Here is a 20,152-nt window from a genome sequence, read left to right on the forward strand (position 1 = left end):
ACAGGAAAGAAAAAAGATATCAGTTGATAGATGATACTGTTTACACGGAATAAATTCTCCATCTCTGCTAAGAATAAGGGTTCATAGCTAAGCAACTGATTTCACGAGAGACAGGTGGGAACTGAGCTATTGTTTCTCCTGTGACCAAATTACATGCTTCCCATTCACACATCCAGGTGCAAGACCAACCTTTCTGCAGACACTATTTTTTTAACAGTTTAATTAATATTTCTGTTTGCCTTGAGTAGTTCACAGAAATTGGAGAGAAAAAAAAAGAAAAAAGAAAGAAGACAGTGTAGCAACACAAAAAAAAAAAAGAAAAGCCCAGTGTTAAAGTAACACTGACAGCAAAAGTCACCCTTAGATGAATTAGTGATAAACTCCTGGGGAAGACTTCAGCTCCATATGGTGATATTTAATATTAGTCACGTAGAATCGGCCAAATCAACTCCACATCCCTGGTACCTGCGGACACATGGTCCTGCCTGTTTAGCATTCCACTGCGACCACCCGCGAAACACTGCAATCGTCTCTCCTGATATAAATAAATAAGCTCCAGAATGCCAAACAGAAAGGGGTGGGGATGACCACGATAAATCCTGAGTCAGAGGCGACTGCAAGAGAAGGAGAGCGGCAGGGCTGTGGCCATCATTTAGTGGTGCTAATGAGCCCCGACAGAAAGAGCCTCCAACAAGCCCGTGTCGGTAGCGCAGGTCCTGTCTGATCAAAACCAGGTGTCTGAGGTGCTGTATGGGTTCACAGGCTCCGTGTCTCTGGCCTACTTTTTCATTCCTGAATTATTAGACGGAAAAGCACCTATTCCTTCATACCACAGGACAACTCTAAGCCTTCAAGTGAGTGTGTGCTCACTGCGTTGCAGGTCTCAGCCTGTTCATGTTGGAAATTTGGGGTTTAGGCTGATCTCGCTCGGGGGAGGAAAGGCAAGAACAAAGCTCGTCTGGGCTCTGCTCTGTCCTGAACAGCTGTTTTTCAAAAGCTGCATGTGAGAAACTCACCTTCTTTCAGGAAAAAGCTTTCCTGTTTGTCTTTGCTCCCTGATGCTCACACTACAACTACTAATTACAGCCAAGCATCCAAGCATAACCCAAAAGCTGGAAGCACTCAACTCTGCATGGCAGGACCGACCAAATCATTCCTCTGCCTCTGATGGGACCACCACAAGCCCTCTTCAATTAGCCTTAAACCACCAATACACCCAGAGCTGTTTTAGGAATGGAACAGAAGCTGTGCTTAATCCATGCTTGTTCGCCATGTGGCACTGCTGCTCCCTCTTGAATGTGACATTCACAGGAATATAAATTAACACAACCCTCTCCCAGCACCTGACCCACTCACTTTGCAGGGATAGGCATGGCTAGTATAGAGGTTTTGCCACAGAGTCACAAAGATATTTTATTTGGGACTTGTGAGTTTTTTTGCCAGCCCACTGACAGTGCATCCCTGATCTGTACTCTCCAAAGCTCATCACTACACAGAATTATCCTGTTGATCTCCCAAGGGCAAATGCTCTCAGAAGCCTCCAAGGCCATACTAAGGTGGGAAACCCCTAGAATACAGTATTTTTTTAAATGGATTTTAATTGTTTATTCTCCTGAAGTGACAGAAGTGGTGAAGCAGTACCAATGAAAATAAAGACCCCCATGTTTGGCAGCAGGTGAAGGCTGGGTCCTGACTAAGACAAATATCCTGGGCAGTGGCTTAGGTCAGGTCTCACCTTATTACCCTCATGTGTGTGAATACCTCCCCCCACAAACCCAGCACAGATAAATAGCTCATATGCACCTACACAATATTTATAACCACTGTTTTTCTTCCACTGCCCTAAGTCAACTTATTCTTTGGTTTCCTACTGCCCTGAAGTCCATCAAAGCCAGTTGCCATGGAAATAGTTGTGATGCGCTTTCATAATGTCCTCAGCTGTGAGTGCATATCAAGAGCTCTCTCTGCTGGTCTGGAATCACTATCCCTCCTGGCTCCAGATGGTCACGTCACTGCTGGTACCTGGAAGCTCTCAGAGGTACACCCTGTGTTTCTAAGCATCGTCAGGGTCTGAAGTCTGGCACAGTAGCTCCTATTTTTGAGCTAGCTGGAAATACTAATCTTACCGAGAACTCTGCTTTCTCACAATATGCTCATCATTCACGAGTGTTTAGCTAAGTGACCAGGGGAGCAGTGGGGAAGGAGAAACCTTGCCTGGGGTGGGACTGACAGAGAAAGCTCCAGAGCAAGACAATAGCACATTGGAGGGGTATAAGAATTTTTTTTTTTTTTTTTTTTCAGCAGTGCTGTCAGTCTAGGAAGACTGGCAGTGGCCTAATCCCTTAGAGTGGAGTTCCTGGTGTAGTATGGGAACATCCAAAAGCCCCTTTTTTCACATTTGCTATAACAACTTTAGGAAGACTGAGATTACTGTCTGACTTTTACCTTACAGAGTCTCAGTAATTCTTCCATGGGCTGAGCATGCTTTGCTGCCCCTGAATACTCCCAGGAGCAGCAGAGCTAAGTATTATTATTAACATTATTTTTTATTATTACCTCCTCCCTAAACTATGGCTTTTTAGCAGACCTGCACAAGAAAGAGTCTGCTACTAGGTCCCAGAGGTTCTCACAGGCAAAAGACTTGCAGGAACCAGTTTTAGGTTTGCTTTTGACAGCCTGGAGGTGCACGGCCACTTACAGACGCACTCTGTGTACCAACCCCCAATTTCCCTTTCTGCTCGAGTGTACACACTTGAGAAGGTTCCTTTGCAATAGGCAGCCATGGAGCACCCTGAAACAAAGCCAATTCTTCCACCTTATGCCTCTTTCTCAAAGTCAGTCTCGACGAGTTGAGCTCTCAGAAACACCTCCTTGAAAAACATTAGGATATGACTTATAATTGGTGTAATTACTGTATAAAAGGAAGAAAGAAAGATTTAATTATCCAGGCACTTCTACCAAGCTTGCTCTCTGCTAAGCACACAGCTGAAGAGCTTAGCATGCTATTTCTCAAAAAAGGTTTGATTTTTTTTGTAACTGTCACGGTGATGACATCTTTCTGATGGACCCAATAGTAGTGAAACAGCAAAGACAACCACTGAGGTGTTACTAGTTGTCTGCCTTCCACTTCTAGCAGTGCAAGCTAATTGCTAGCTTTCAGCAGAGCCCAGATGGGCCTTTCTAACTTAAAAATAATAATTCTCAGAGTTGTATAACACTGTTCATTTTTTTTTAAGGTTTTGTTTTTAAATTGTTTACTTCAGAAGTGGATGGCTGTGTATGAAAGCTGTTTCTAATGTATGCACAAATCATCCAAGGTACTTTCTAGCCCCCAAGTCTGGGTTAAAGTTGCTTGGAGTCATAATTAATAAGGGACCTTTTGTTTCCTCCAACCGCTGTATGTTTTTGCTTTAGTTTATAAAAAGTAGAAGAAAAAAAATTCACCACAGATAATTTAGGAGGGAAACATAGCAATTAAATGGTGCAATAGAAGGATAGGAGCAGAGGGGGCTGCTGATGTTATCATCTGAAAAATCTCAGAAAGAACAAAGTTGACCAAGCACAGATTATTTTACCTCCAGTTCTGATTCATAGTTAATAATTGGCACAAATAATCAATTGGAACCAGAGTGCGAATGCATACAACACAGTAGCCTTGGTAAATGTTTCTCTTCCATGAACCTATCAGAGCTGATTAAAATCTGGCCATTGATTTTTTTTTTTTTTTGGCCATCCTGAGGAGACTAGACATGAGGTCAAGCACACAATGGCTAAGTGTATCATTAAATCTAGTCCTTCTGTGAGTTAAGAAGAAATGCCAAGAAGTTACACAGAAGTTTTAAGCTCTCATCCAGAGATCTACCTGTTTCAAATGTTTAATTTCAACAACAGCCATCCCCCTCACATCCCACATCCCAAACTAATGAGATATTTAGTCACTAAGAAAAGAGCATTGTGCCAAATACCAGCTCACAGCATTTCCAACCCTAGGGGAACAAAGTCAGGCTTGTGTGACCATGTTCAAGCCCCTAAAATATAAGGTTTCAGTTGCCAAGTCTAACTTCTTCCCCATCCATTTTTTGATGCCTCCTTCACTCAAAAGCATGGACGCAGGACCATTGGGAAGGGGTGTTTGGCATCTTAGAAGGAAAAAATTTGCCAAGAGCAGGTTGCGAGGAAACAGTAACCCAGGTCTATTCAAGTCAACCAAATTCTCTGACCTCTAAGTGTAACCTCCTGAACCATCAGTGGAAAGACCTCTAGGGACTAATTTATTTTGTTACCCTCTGGAGATGCTGTTGTCTCTCAGTGAGTTGGTCCAAGGTAGCTAAGCACCTCAACTGGGTACTTAACTTGGATGCTGCCAGGGATTTACAAGGGTTGGGAAGGGAGAGCTTTTGGCCATTTAGTACTGCTCATCAGTGCAATTCCTGCTCCCATATCAGATAGTACAGCGACAATAGGGCAGTCCCTGCCGCCCTCTTGTGTGTATTTGGGGCTGTCTGCCCCAACTAGACACTAAACATTAAGTGAGGGGAATTTGAGGTTGCACACAGATCTGAAGAAGATACCATTCGAACTATTAAAAAACCTCAGACACTACAATTGTTCTACCAAAATTTATTCAGGAGAAGCTTTTAGGTTTGGAGCAGCCTCTTTGACATATATTTTGGATGCCTGGCTTGTATAGCAGACTGTTCAAATAAAGGCAAGGCATAGGATAATGAAGCAATGTCACAGCTTCAGCCAGCCTTAGCCTTTTCCCATGAGATGCTGCATACAACATGTGAGTAGCTAGATACCCTCAAGAGCCACTAAGCCATTAAGAATTGAAAGCACATTGAGCACAAGTTTAGATCAGGCCCATTTTTCCCACTCCGTAATCCGCTCCACCTGGCACAGAAAACTCTCGCTGCGTGAGCGCATGGTCCACGTGTGTGAAGCCTGGAGGCACCTGCCACTCCTGCTGTACCTGAGCAAACCGCTGCCTGGGAACTTGGCAGAGATCCAGGTTCCTCCAGCAATAACGCACAAGATGCTGCTTCATGTAAACCTCATTTGCATTTCTACTCTAAATCTGTTTCAACTCTGCCATCCATATGTTTACAAGGGAAGAAAGGTAGAGCAAGGAGAGAGGAAGGCGGCTGAGTGTCTTCTCTGAAATAATCACACTCTTATTTTAACTTTCATTTCATGCTGAATTTCCCTCCCCACGCCCCCTTCCAAGAGTTTTCAAAACCTTCCTCCCACCTTCCTTCTTTCTGTTCATTTGCCTCAGATCTTCATTAACACTACAAAACCATCCCTGGAAATGTCTTCCCTTTGTAAAGGCATCAGATTTAAAACCACAACAACAGCACAAGCATCTTTTAATGCACTAGCACTCTTCCTGTCCCTGCATGAATGCTTCTGGTTGAAACTCAGATCTCTCTGGGTTGACCGATGGCAGAACCACATGGGAAGTAAATAGGCAATGAACTTGGATAGCAAAGGCTTCCCAGTGATCAGGACAGGATGCAGCAGCTTGAAAGGAGTGATTTAAATTGAAGAGATGCTTCTTTGAACTCCCTGCCTTGGTAGATGTGATAGGTTCAGTTTGAGAGGAGGGACAGGAGCTCACAGCATTGCCAGGCAGTGACACTTCAGCATTTGATGCTCATAAAAATATTGCTCAAAGGTGGGCAAAAAGGGCTTCTGTGAGCGGTGTGTCATCACCCAAGCTCTAAGGTGAAAACCAGCTTTTTCTGGAGAGGTGGTATGAAGAAATTTAGGAGGCTCTCAGTGCTTCATTTCTGCTTTTCTTTTAAACAAAACCTTTTGAGGTCCCATTTTGGAAGCTGACAGATTTTTCTTTTAAGGTTAAACCAAAGCTAAAAATGAAATGCACATTGTTTCAGTTCAACTGAAGTATTAATAAAATGGGTCATCTGATCTGGGAACAGTTCCCTGTGCTGCCCATTTCCTCAGTTCAGCAAAGAGTGTGACAATGGCAGGCAGTGCCCCAGCCTCGGGCTGCTGTGGAGCCCCTCATCTTCCAACAGCCCAGAGACGGAGTGAAAGTTTGAAATGAGGGTTTTCCTTCTGGAAACCAAATGATGACATCCAGATCTCTCTGCTCAGCTTCTTCATCCACCGGTGAACTGAACAACATACCAGACCAGTCACGTATTTCTGTGCAGACAACAAGAGCTCCATGGGGAGGACTGAGGCTTGTTCTCTGGTCTGGAGGGAGACTGGTTATTTTTGCCAGATGTATGGGTTTGGTTATTTTGCTTTGTGTGAGACTAGGAAGAATTTTTCCCTGATGTCAGCTAAGCTGCCCTGTCCCTTCTAGTATGCTGTGTGGTCTCTCTGCCTCATTGGCTCAACTAGAAGTTGTGTTTAACAACCACACTACGATCAGAAAAATCTAGGACATGAGAAACATCCTTTGTTCTCTTCTGCTGTCTTCTCTTGTGAAGATTAGCTGCAGGTTTTTTTTCGTCTTTCACTCCAGGTCACTGATGTGGACCAGAGGGACATGTTCTTTGATGGCAAATAGAGCAGCCATTCTGCAAATATTTCTTAGACACATATGTACCATATGACTGCCTCTGATGGAAAGGACAGGACCCCATGACTTGAAATGGTCCCTCCTAATCCTATACCTCGAACAGCTGAATAGTCCTTTACAGGTCTCAGAAATAAATCCTGCATCTCTCTTGCACTCTGCCGTTCCCAGGGATGTTTATGAAATGGGTCAGTGCAGTGGCACAGCAAACTGAAGCTTAAGCAAGCGGAATTCCTTCCCCATCAGCCAGTTTTCACTAACTTCCTCCCACAAATAATTTAGTTTAGAGTTAATTGAATTAGCAAAGGCCCTCAAATACTTCCACAAGGGACTGGCTTCATTTTGGCCATACAAAGCCAATCAAATCAGCAGAGAAGCAGAAAGGCCAGTCAATGACTCACATTAATTGTCTGAGAGAGCAAAAGGAAAACACAACCCAAACAAAACAGAAAAGCAAAAAAACTCCCCAAGATAACAACTCTTAAAAACTTGGCTCACCCCAGGCATGGAATGCTAGATGAAAAATTGACTCTGTGAATTGCATTATGGATTTTGAAGATGGGTCTGTTTCTGAGAGCCTGAGACTGAAAAGCTGATATGTGCTGCTGAAACTGGCTGGACCAGCCTGCGCTGGGGAACCCTGAAGAGCACATGCAACAAGCCCGGGGTCACTGCACAGATGTCAAAGGGTCTCTGCTCATACACACTCTGCCCAGGGGATTGGATTTGCTGTGATACTCAAGTCATTTGCCCCTGTAAGTAAAACAAGTCGAGCATGTGCACAGCAGGGACACAAACATCAGTGGGTGGCCCCCAGGGTTCATCCTCAGGCTTGAGAGGGTACCTGAGCCTTTGCAAGAGAGTTGTTGTACATCTCAGAGTTTCTTTCCAGAGCTAAAAGCAAGACTGCCTGCCTCAGTTTTTCAGTCAGATAAATCAACCGAGGAGCTTTGAGTTTTGCAGGTGGGTGTCCATCCTGCCTCACGAGGAAGCACATGGGGCATCCGTCACCATACTAGACAAGTTACTGTAATACACAGATGTGGCATCAGTATCACGCAACTGGCACAACGTGTTTCACTGCAGATTTGCTCCTTCAGTTGCCATAGTAAAGGTACAACTCAGAGTGCTGCAGGCTGCAGTCACATGGTGTATTAAATCCTTGCAACTTCTTACCCCAGATGAGTACAAAACACCTGCCACAACCTGCCAATTCAAAGGCAGCGCTACAAAATATGGTCAAATCCAGGAGGATTCTACCTGACCTAGGTAGACTCAGGTGTCTTTCCCTCCTCCCCTTTTAAAATGATAGAGCTTGACTAGAGACCTTCAGCTTGGTCATTATAGTTATTATATTTACTAATAGTAAACACGGAGATTTTTGTGATAGACTAGAAAACTACCCAGACAGGTTCTCAATGTACATAAAAATGCTGCAAGTGAAGATGCTTCTACTACCAAGGGCAGAAATCACTGCTGCAGACATGGTGCATCAGAGGGGCTGAATGGGTAACCTATTAAGCTCCGCAGACCTCAGCAGCACACATCTACGTTAATGAATGTGAAAATAGATAAAAAGTGGGACAGATAGTTCAGTTTATTACACTTGTGTTCAACTGCAATGTCTTTCTGGCCTCAGTTCTGTGTAACTTTCTCAGCATGCCTTGTGCTCTATCTTCAAGTATGTGGTCTGTAAGATCTTGAAGAAAGAGATGGATCAGACCTTGCATGTTTGTCATGCATGATCTACCCATTGGCTGACACCAGCTACCTGCAAATATTGTGTCCTAGAAGGGACTGAGCTTTATGGATGGTCTTGTAGAATTGCCATTGCCTGTTAGTTAACGTATCTTGGAAGGGAGAGGCAGAGCACTCACAGGGTAGAAGAGGGCGCAGGGATGGGAGGGTCCATTCGCCAGCTCAATCACAGCAGTCAGTTTACACTATTGTTATTAAAAAGGGAAATAAATAAGTGGTAACATGGCACCGAATCCTCATTACCCTGCTGGAGAGGGAACTGGAGCTGTTCCTTTGCTACACAAGCTGCCTCATCGAAGCCAAGAGCTTAGCACTCCTGGCTGGAATATATTGATCCTGAGCAGTGTAAACCGTATATTTACTGATTAATACATCACAAACATTAAGTACACTTCTACCCCTTTATCTCTTCTTTTTTCCTCTTTGCAGGTGAGCAGAGAAGATGCACGACCCAGGTTTCAACTAGAGCATTTGTGTTCTAGGGAGATATCTATTTTTGTTGTTTAATTCTCAAACAGTAAGAAATAATAAAAAACTGAAGTGGAAGAAGGTGTCAGAGGGAGCAGAGATGGCCAAAAAGCACACTGAACAAGGGTCTGGGTAGTGAACAGCATGGGCATTGCCACATAGCAAGAGTATTTCAGATGTAAAGAGAATCACTAAAGGACTCACAGCCAAAACCAAACTAAACCAACCCAACCCAACCCCCAAACCAAAAAACTAAACAACTGGATTTTAAAGGAGAAGGGAAACTCCCCTGGGAAAGGTCCCTCAGAAGACATTTTTCTCCAAGTCAGTGCTATTCTCAGAAAGCCATGTGATATTCAGGTACCGCAGTGCTGCTGAGCTACAAAAGTCAAAATAGAAGCGGAGACATAGCATTTTGCTCTGCAAACAGAACAATATTATCAGAGTTGTGTTTCTAATGAAAGACTGTTACTTGTCCAGTGACTCAGACTCTCCACTGACACTCAAGAGACCCACACGTTGTTCCTGGCTTTATTGCACAGTCTTGGAAAAGTTGCTTTACCTTCTTGCTCTGTTCTAGCTTTTGCCTGCATAAAACCTTGGTGTTGTTAAATATTGATTCTCTGTTATCATAGGATGGAAAAGTTTATCGAACCACACAGCTGCATGCATGAGGGGGACTTTCTGTAATTATTGTGGTTGTGAAACCTCTTCATTTCAATTTTGTTGGTTTTGATAAGAAATTTGAGGTTTCTTTACTTCCCAACTTAAGGACATTTCTGAGTACATTACCAGATTTTCATGAGCTGGCATTCAAGCAACGCTACTATAAGCTCTAGTTGAATCTTACTGGCAGTAAAACTCAAAATTTGTGGAAAACATAAGAATTGAATGATGAGAACTTGTTTAAAAACTTGAATAAATATTCACCAGGGAAAACAAAAAAGCTGTGCTGCTTTCATAGAGCTAATATTAATTTACTGATTTCTTGATTAAAATGAAAATGGAAAAGTGATTCCCAGCAGGTCCCTCTTCTCTTGCTAAGTTAATAGCAGGGATGCCATTACACTGAAAATGATACATTCGATGCTAAAACCTAGAAACGTGTTCATTTCTTCAATTCATTCACCCGGTGAGACTCAGTGATGTTCCACTTGGCTAGAACAATCTTCCTGCATTTGTTAGATTGAAAGAAAAGAGTGGAGAGAGAAACTCATCATTATGTGCTCTAACAACTGGTTGTTAACTGGAGCCCAGGAGTCTGATGCTATGAAATGAACTCAGAAGGGTAAGAACACAGCAATTCAATATTGCTGCTGGTCAGCCACCGTGACACACAGCCTAGGAGTAAAAAAGAAGTGACTCGGGAAAGACAAAGCAATGTGGGATCTCTAACTTTATGGAAAGAAGGAAGCCACCATAAGCAAAAGTAGATGCATTGTCAAAGGAAAAGAAAGGCCACTTGTTGACATGCGTGCTTTACAACGAGCTCAGTTCAGGCAAAGACAGAGGCTTTGGGACGTGTTCTTGGGCACGTGGAGCCCAGCAGTGACTCCTGTCACTTTCAGCGGTACCTCTCCAAGACACATGTATCATCTAGCAGAGGGCTTTTTGCCTCTCTCTGATGCTTACCAACTCATATTGACAGTGCTGTTAATAGCAACTGAAGATCCTCAAATATTTGGGTCCTTCACAAAGATCTGATGTTATTTATCACTTGTACTGTCATTTTGCCCTTGCCATTGCTGCTTCTTGGGTGAAGCGAATTAATGGAGATGAAGTAAAAAAGTCCTTTCACAGGGACTCCAATGCCTTCTGGCAAGGCTCATGAGATTGAAAGGGAAAAATCCAGCTGCAAAAAGTCATATCCAAATGTGCTGCCAGGCCTTCAGCTAATGCTTTCAAAATGCCAGGAGCCTCCACCGGGTCCTGAATATTTCTGCCAGTCTCTGCTACCCTTTGAGCACCTAGAATGCCATACCTATGTTAAGATCTCATTTTTGTCTCAAAATATCAGTGACTTTCTAACATTTATGTAATGAGGATGTTTACTTTCAAGAGGAAAATTTAATCCCTGAGACAAGAAACTTGAAGACAAAGAATCTGATGAGGTACAGCTGAAGTGTGCAAGAGTTTTATACGAGTGCCCAGCTCAGCCAGGTTATCAGCAGTCAGCAAAGCCTTGGCTGTTCCATATCAAAGAACGATCCTTTCTGGGCTGCCAAAATGACATGAAGCTGAGAGACAAATCCTGCTTGTTATATAGCATGGCTAAGTGCTGCCCACGCACTCTGTAAGTACCTAAGGGAAAAATGGGCTTCGCAGAGTTAGCGTACAGATCCTCACAGTACAAGATAGCAACCAGCATGTGTAGTTCTGAATCAGCTTCCTTTGGAAAGCTGAATGCATTTGAAAAGGCCACTGCTACCAGCTGCGCTTCTCTAAGATGAATTTTGCATTTAGCACACAATTAATTTTCCCTTGAACGAATGAAAGGGACTTTGGACTCCTCAGGGATAAACATGCCTGTGAGCTTGGCCACTGGGCAGGAGATGGTCCTCGTCACAGATTCTGGGGCAGGGAGGATGTGTTTCATTTCAAATATTAACCGGGATAAGCATTTTTTGTTGGATTCCAGAAACTCTAGGGATAAACTCCCAGTTGTAGGGAATATGCAAGTAGTGAAATTGCACCTGTTCAGCATTGTCTCTGTTTCTTGTGTTACTGCTGTGCCTGCAAAACCAACACAACATTAAGCGGTCAAAAGCCATTATAAGGCTCAGTCCATTTAGTTGGATGCTTAATGTGCTTGGACTTATGGTCAGGTTTGCCCTCTTCCCAATAACTAGAATCAAATGAAGGTTTGGCTTGCAGAAGAATGTGACTTGAGTCATTTGGGTACAAACTGGCTGTAGAGGCAGCATTTGGACATAAGCTGTGAGTATCCCACTGTGCCTAAACTTCCCAGCCTGGAGAACCAACAAGCAGAGTGTGATACAACACAAAGGCATTGCTAAGGATCAGGGATACAGAACTAAATAACATTATAGCACATAATGATATACACATAGACTACAAGGCTGGGCAACTTTTGAGACACAGCATTGTGAATCACAAAATTAGTACCATGCCTGCTATGACCGAAGAAGAGAAAAAGCGATAGGAATAGCACTGCAACACATCCTGTCGTTGTGGTTCCAAGGCAGTTGCCTGCTCTTGGATTGGGAGGTTACCTGAGGAAGGAACATGTATGTACTCCCTGCACTAAAGTAGAGTGAAGAAGCCTGGTCTGAGGGTACCGTTCAGGGCTTGCCACAGTAAGAGGCAGCAGATTTAAGTATATAGGGAAACTGCTATTAATAATTGTCTGATGCACCCAGCCTGATGATACCCTGTAACTCTAGAGCTAAACCCATGCCTTTGACATGCATGGAAAAATGCACAAATAAAATCGTGAGGATTTAAAAAAAGGAGAGAGTCTGCTTTTTCCGAAAGGGTCCTTTAAATTACCCAGCTTAGGTTTAGTTAAGTTGTGAGTTGGACTCGATGGGTCTCTTCCAACTGAAATGATTCTATGATGCTCTTCCCCCACAAAAGAGCCCAGGAGCACCGCAGAACAGTCGCACTTTGCAAGAGGAGCTCCAAGAGCAGAAACTGATGGAGGGAAGCAGCTTGCTCACCTCGAAGGCAAATTCTGACTCCAAAGAGCATGTGAAATTTGCAGTTTGCTGCAAACGTTTTTTTTTTTGCTGATTGTGTCACACTCAGTTTCCTCAGGAGGAAGCAGGGAACTCAGCCTTATTTGCATGAGTTTCACATCCCTCTCCTTGGCTGAGAACACACTGTGCTATTCGATGGACAGCTCCTTTCAGATTCACTGCTCTAATTATGTTTTACAGCCGGAATATGGTACTTATGTCAAAGCTGATGGGTAAAATTCTACTGAGAAGTAACAGCATTTTGTACCATTCTCCTGTTGTTCATTTCCATGGCTTCCCTTTTTTTCCATCCCTCAAGGCTCATTTTCCAGGCACTATTCGTTCTGAAGAGAGATGTTCTCACCTCCTTGATGCTTTCTTTTGACTAACAGCCATATTCTTCTTTTATTTGTTTATTTATTGTACATCTGCTGGCATATGGTGACAGAAAAAGGAAAATAAGTAGAACAGCTTATGATTTGTCTAAAGTAGCTGGTAAAGAGCTGTAGTATCTGTCTGCAGGTAGACTTTCACAGTGATGATAATCCTTTTGCACAGGAGAAAAGGACCATACAGGTTTAGAGAGATATATTAAAGCATGTATTTCCAAGACTAATTCAGGCCTCTGTGCTGTCTGGAACTGCCTCTGGTATGCTCTGCTATCCCCACATGCAGAGCCTCTCCTGGACCACATGTCAAGTGAGAATATTCATCACTTGGCTTTCCCTCTCATCCCAGACAAAAAGCCACCAGCAAGAGCTGGGCAGTTATCTCTTGGTCCCAGACGTCACTGAAGGGACTATCCCCAATTTAGGGAAACTACTCACTCTGTTTTGGCTTGTTTACTTCTCCTGAGAGACTCAAAGAAGCCGTCCTTCAATTGCAAATCTGGCCTAATCGTTCCTCATGCAACCAACTCACAGCACTATGCAGCCCTTCCCGAGGGAGAAGGGCTGGTGCGATTCTCCCCCACCTTACAGAAGAGAGGAAGAGGCTATTTCAGAGCAAACATAGTCATAGACAGTATAGGACTCCAGAGCTTAGCTTCACATCATTTTCCTCGTCTCCCATTATTTTCTTCAGCTCAGCCAATGTTGGAGCTGTTCCCAGGGCTCGATTATTCCCTGGCTATTTCATGCTGTAAACTACAGCAGGACTCCACACTGTTACTTACAGACAGACAGATCTAGTGTTTCTGTGCGTGTTTGGCAGGTACCGAGAGGAGAGGGAGGGGAGAACATCCACTGCTGCAACAGCAGTGGGATCACAGCTGGGGTAACAGGAGGGAAAAAAGAATCCAAAACCAAACCAAAACCAAACAAAAAAACAACAAAAAAACTCCCACCAAAACATGATCTCTCATTTAACTGTGCTAAATGACAAACTGCTTACAGGCAAGGCTGCCCAGTGGGAAAACCAACAAGAAAGTGATCATTTCTCATTTTGTAGAGACTGCTGACCAAAGGAGGAAGAGGAAGAAAGTGCATTTGAAATGCTGGTCAGGTGCTCTATCACAGCTATTTTCTCCATTTTTGCAGGAACATTTGGTATAGCATTATTCTTAGTCCTTGGCAACATTCAAATGAAAAGAAAAAGCTCAAGTGACTGTTTCAAAGTTAATTTTCTTTCCTTGCTTAACTCTAGATCCTGCTTCATCAGAGCTTGAGGTACAGATGGTTTTCTTTTATTTTTCTTATTTTTCTCTAAGCTTAAACCTGCCAAACTTAGGGTTCAGAGATCTGTCTTTTCCCACTGCACCTGCTGATGGCCCAAGCACCTACACTGTGCTGGAACAGCACATTTGCATCACTCCTTCTCTGCCAAAAAATACACATTCTGCTGTTACTAAGGAAATCTTGTACCCAAATCTTGGCAAGGGAAAAGAAATGCTTAATTAAAAAAAAAAAAACCTTTTCATTCCTTTGTTGTATTTGTTTGCTGTACCATACAGTGCCTATTCATAAAACATAAGCCTCATTTTCTTAGAATTATAGAATAATTTAGGTTGGAAGGGACCTCTTGAGGTCACCTAGTACAACTGCCTGCAGAGCTAACTTCAAAGCAAGATCAGACTGCTGAAGGTCTTTTGTAGTCAAATCTAGAAAACCCCAAGGATGGAGAGCCACACTGCCCTAGACCCTGTTTCAGTACTTCAAAAAACTCACAATTTTTTTTTTCTTTATATACAGTCAGAAATTCCTTTGCTGCAACTTGTACCCACTTGTCCATCTATTGTGCACCTCTGAGAAGAGTTCGTCTCTGTCTTTCCTATAATCCCTCTTTCAAAGGTCCCCTCACTCATTAGCTGGTCACTGTAGAGAAGCAAGCATGTCCCAGCCTCACATATGTGGGTCTGCTCTGCTCTCGCCTCCCCACATATCTTATTCTGTTCACAATTTCTGCCCAGTTTTTCCTCTATCTTTGCCTGAGATGACCCATTCCACACATCCCAGCATGACCAGGCTAAGCAAGCCCATCACAGAGAAGCAAAGATACACAAGACAGATCTGAACAAAACATCAACACAGGCATCCAGGAAAGAGAAAGAGTCCCCATGGCCCTCTGTACCCATCTGAGCACACAGTTGGGACTGACTGGCTGCTGACTAAGTGTGTGAAGAAGTGCCATATTTTCCCCATTTTACTGGCTCAGCTTTGTTCCACTTTGCATAAACGTTTTGTCAAAAATAAGACATGCAAGTCCAATACCAAGTCTAAATTCAACAACAATCTAACCTTTTCCTCCCCACTGTGAAAGGACACTCGATAGAATTAAAATACACTAATTAAAATATTCTTGGTGTCAGAAAAGGTCTTTGATTATATGTTGATACTTGATCTTTGCATTTCAGTTTCAGGATGCTTGACGTTGTGTTTTTATTCTTTTCCTCTTATCCTGATCAATACACTTCTAAATTCTGGCATGAATCCTCATGAGTATTCGCCATAGCTCTAAGCAGGCCAAAATCTCTGTACTTGACAACTCAAAACACATTGAACTTCCTTGGACTGTACAATGACAGAGTCATGCTAACAGCTCTGAGTCTATTTTCCAGCCAAATTGCAGATAACCTTTAAATAGCCTTATGGAGGGATTTTTCCAGAGACTATCAGGCCTGGTTTGTAGTTAGAGATCATTTTGTTCTCTGAACAAACTGAGGTTACCAAGAGGTGACATTTCAACAACAGCAACTGTTCTTATTTCTTCAGTAATACATTTCAATAGACCCTGGTCTGGAATGTACTAATGCATTCCACAGATATATAAAGTGTAAAGAACTAGTAAGAACAGCTGATACTGGCGTGGGTTAAACCTGACTTCATGGCTCAAATTCTGGAAAGAGCTCTACAGCCTTAGTCTTGCACTGTTTCATTACACTATTGTATTTGTTTTTATATGCAATTGAGTATCAACAGGAGAAAAAAAAAATGCCAAAGGGAACAGTCTGTTGCTCTCTCTGTCAAAAATGTTTTAAAACGGTTCATTAAATAGGATAAATTGTTTTCTCATTACTATTCAAACCAGTAAATAATGCATTTTTGAAGAACACTTTATTAATTAAAAATGTTTACGTCTTTACTAAACAGAGTGCAACAACTCTAATATCAAAGACGTTATTTTTCTGATGTTGTCATTTCTCTATTAAATTATCACTAAACAAACCCAAAACGTTAAATATTTACCCCTAAAGTCAAACTTAGCCTGTAGAAGTGTGCAGGGACCATCTCTCCATGCCCAACATCCAGGCTATTGACTTCCTTGAAGGAACAAGGCTGATACCTTGCATTACTTGTACCTTTTGGCTTGAAGAAAAATACCAACATGAGAAAAGCAAAAATACTATGAGAATCAGGGAGATGGGCTTATCTAGCAAGCATTTTGGATTGTGCATGTACCTGAGAAGGACCCTAGCTCGAGTTAAGAATCAACTCCAAAACCAGTTTTTGAGTGTGTATGCGAATTCAGAAAATTAATATTGATTCTCACTGCACCAGGGTGGATTTGAGGGATAGTTGAGATATTTCTGCAGAAGCAGCACTATCAGACCAACTGGAAGACTAGGTTGCAGTCTCACCTGAAAGGACTTAAGTTTTAACCTCCTACTAATCCTAATATTTGCTATGCAAAACCACATGGCAGTGCTGTCACGAGATAGGGGAGGAGGATGAGTGTGGCATCGATGGAAATTACTTTGGGGATGGAATCAACAGTTATGGCTTTTCCTCCTATAGTGAATTGCAAGTGAAAAGTATTTGTCACCTTTCCAGTGGCAAATGGAAATTCCTAAATTGCCTCACACAAACCACAACTCTTTCTTCTCCATGTGACATTTAGACCAAAGGCTGCAGAAGTTCTACATCAAAAATGGTGGAGTACTACTCTAGCAGAGAACTGAGAAAAACATCATTCTTCACATCATTCCTTGCTCCATGTCCCAGCCCTGCAAAAATAAAACACTCCTCCCCCTGAAGGAAATTACCATCTCTACCCCTCATAGATGCTTAGTATTTTTGACTCAACTATAAAGGAAACTTCTGGTTTATGTGTGTATATTTACTGTTCTTAAGACAATGTTCCAGCAAGGGTTTTTGACTGTCCTCTCTGGTTGATAGATTCCTTCCTTCTCCTAGCAGGACCTAACATACCTTTTTAATTAAAGATCTGACGTTCTATGTCTCTAAAGGTTATGATATTTCATGACTGCCATCATTTGTGCACAGCACAGTTGTAAGGTAGGATTCAAAGCAACTTCAAGCTGATGGGCTGAAGTATAAGGCACTTTTTTTCTGCTAGCACCACACCAGAGTGTGCTCCGCAGCCAGGATGCATCTGTCCTAGTGTCTTGTTACAAGCTGGCTTAAAGAATCACAGGACTTTCTGTTGCACATCTATACCATCCTCTGACAACGCCTTGATATTTTTATGGAAAGAAAATAAGATCGAAATACCAGCTCTTTAGGGAGGGGAGGGATTCAGTTTGATACATGTGTAGGATGTCTGGTGTTTGCCTTGGAGCTGATGTTTCAGCTGTTCCTAAATGCCCTGTGGCAGGACGCACTGGCTTATGGCCCAGTTTGAAGTTGGGTCCCAGCGCAGCTCAGAGACATTGCTCCACAAGTAGTAAAACCCCTCTGCCAGTGTCTTAAAGGTGCTGCTGAGCCCAGTATTCATTGCAAACAGTGATCCGGGAAAGTCACATGCAGAAGTGGGAGGTAGGTCATTGCTGCACCTGGGAGGAGCTGGAAGCTGGGAGCATCTCCTGGACCATACCACCCCTGAGCTGCCTGGGGTTTTAGTCTGACACTCAGCCATCTCAAAGCACAGGACAGAAGGTGGATAGGCTCTATCTTACTGCTCTGACATGTTATGATCCTTTTTATAGGTGGGTACTAAGTAAAGCAACAGAGAGATTAAGTTATGAGGTAACAAATACATTCCTAAGTATGACAAAAAATGCAGTCTTAAATCACAGTCTGGACTTTCATTCTTCTCTCCAAAATGAACAAAGGACATATGCAACACAACTTTAATTCTGGAGCTCCTACTTGACTGTTCCCACTGAAGTAAGTGTATGAGGTGAGCAGGGGAGGCAGCGTCATTCAATGGAAGACATGAACAAGGCAACATGTTTACTCTGAAGTTACAGGACTTTGGCTGCCCTGCACTGATTGCTTGAATGCTTTTTTGTGAAAAGATTTTTCGTAAGGCACAGCTTCATTTCCAAAACATTAACAAAGCTAAGGCCCCAGGAGCAGGCAAGAAAATTAGAAATGTTCACACATTCGAAAGCATACAAAAAGAATCCCTTTCCATTTTCAGGACAGAATTGCAGGGAGCTGCAGCAGTGTACGTCACCCTGCTAAGGGTACCCAGAGCTTTGCAGATGGGAAAAGGGGTAATACAAGCCCAAGCCGCATGCAGGCATGAGTACTTCATTACCAATGTCTTATTATCTGATGATCATTGATTTCAGATTCTTAACATCAAACAGTAAATCTTGCTGATCAACAGGACCCTTAGGATGAGAAAGCTATTCTTCATTCATTTTCTTTCTGAGTTTTGGGCCTGTTCTGGTCCCAGACACCTCAGTCTGTATGGCACATCACAAATTCATCTCAATCAGGCCATGTCATTCCAGCCTGGCTTAGCTAGAAGGTCCCTCTGTACCATCAGTCTAAAGAGGTATGAAGGGCAATGGGAGGGACAGGAGACAGGAGGTTGTTTTGCTTTCCTGGCTGGGCAGTTATCAAAAATAGCCCACGAAAATCAGGGAAAGCCTTGCTCAAAGGATCAGGAGGACAATGAGCCTAATGAACTCAGCATGAACATCCCAAATATCTTCATGGTCTTGTTTCAAGTGCCTCATAGGCTTCTGCTCTGATGATGCCCCATAGGGACCAGCATGCCTGACTTGGAAAAAGATGCAGGATGATATGAATGGATCAGCACAAGAGTCTGAGGTGACCTGCTGAGGCAGGCAATGAAGGATGTAGAAGGGGAAGGAGTGGAAAGGAGGAGTCAGGGAAAGTAAGGCAGCAAGGGACCACAGGGACCTGCTGGGGCTGTGATTGAGACGGAAGAGGAAACAGAGGTGCCTGATTACCATAATGTTTGCTCTTGAATGTGTCTGACATTTGCATGAGACAGTGTCTCTAGTAAGTATTCAAAGCAATAGCTGCCCAGACTGGTTTCCTTCAAAGGAAAAACAGCTCTCCCCTGGATATAAAGGCACAAACCCTGATTTGATTTTTGAGGAGAGTGCTTTGAAATTTTTTTAATTACCAAGTAAATTAAGAAGCTTAAAAGGCAGGCAAGAGTCTAGCCAGTTCCCTGAACACCTCAACTGCTGAAACTCACTTATGACAATCTCACCTTTTGTGCATCTCTATTTGAAAAATACTATTAAGTGAACTGGAACAATTCTGTGAGTAAAAGAAAAACAACCTTGACTTCAGCAGGAGAAAAACTCACTCCAAGCACACATTTCAGTCTTTGTTCCAGTTATTTATTCCTTTTGTCTTTCAACACTCAGCAATCAAAGGAATTAAAAGGATTAAAAAGCACGCACACAACAAGTGATGGCTTAATACATCAAAGCAGGTGTGACAAGGAGTGGAATAGGAGCCAGGGAAAACGACAGCTTCAAATTAGAGCTCAAAAGCCTACACGTGGAGAGGTCGCAACACAACACATGGATCCCTGTAAAACACAACTGCAATTCAAAATGCAGCCCGGGGATAAAAGCGGAGCAAAATGCACTTGTTGATGTTAAGGATGTCGCTGTGTCTTGTGACACTTCGGATTAGAGATCAAAGCGCAGCCCCTTCTGTAGTTAACGCCAGAGCAAAGCTAATCGTCCAGCAATGCATTAGGTTGGGCTGTGCTGCTGGACACACGGGAAGGTTTAGATGTGTCTTTCCACCCTCCTCACCTCTCAGGTATCGTCAAATACTCTTTCCCTAAAACAAACGGGTTTCCTTAAATGTGTATTTCTTCCTTTCCCAGCTGCAATTAATGGTGGATACCGTAACCTGCAGTGAAAGGAGTGTCTCAGCACAAGGTTCCCAGATAGATTTAGCCTAATTAAAATGTCCACTGAAGTAACATTCAAAAGCTACACGCAGCCTTATAAATATCCCACTCAGCTGTAAATTGAGTATTTTCTCACACTTGCAGG

The 20,152-nt window shown here is 42.9% G+C and overlaps 1 protein-coding gene across 8 annotated transcripts in view; it reads right to left on the bottom strand.

Annotated features, from left to right (window-relative positions):
* Positions 1-20,152, bottom strand: part of AGBL1 (AGBL carboxypeptidase 1) — a 443,743-nt gene that overhangs the window by 103,986 nt on the left and 319,605 nt on the right. The window lies entirely within an intron of this gene.

The sequence above is a fragment of the Caloenas nicobarica genome, chromosome 10, assembly GCF_036013445.1.
Source record: "Caloenas nicobarica isolate bCalNic1 chromosome 10, bCalNic1.hap1, whole genome shotgun sequence".
NCBI lineage: Eukaryota > Metazoa > Chordata > Aves > Columbiformes > Columbidae > Caloenas > Caloenas nicobarica.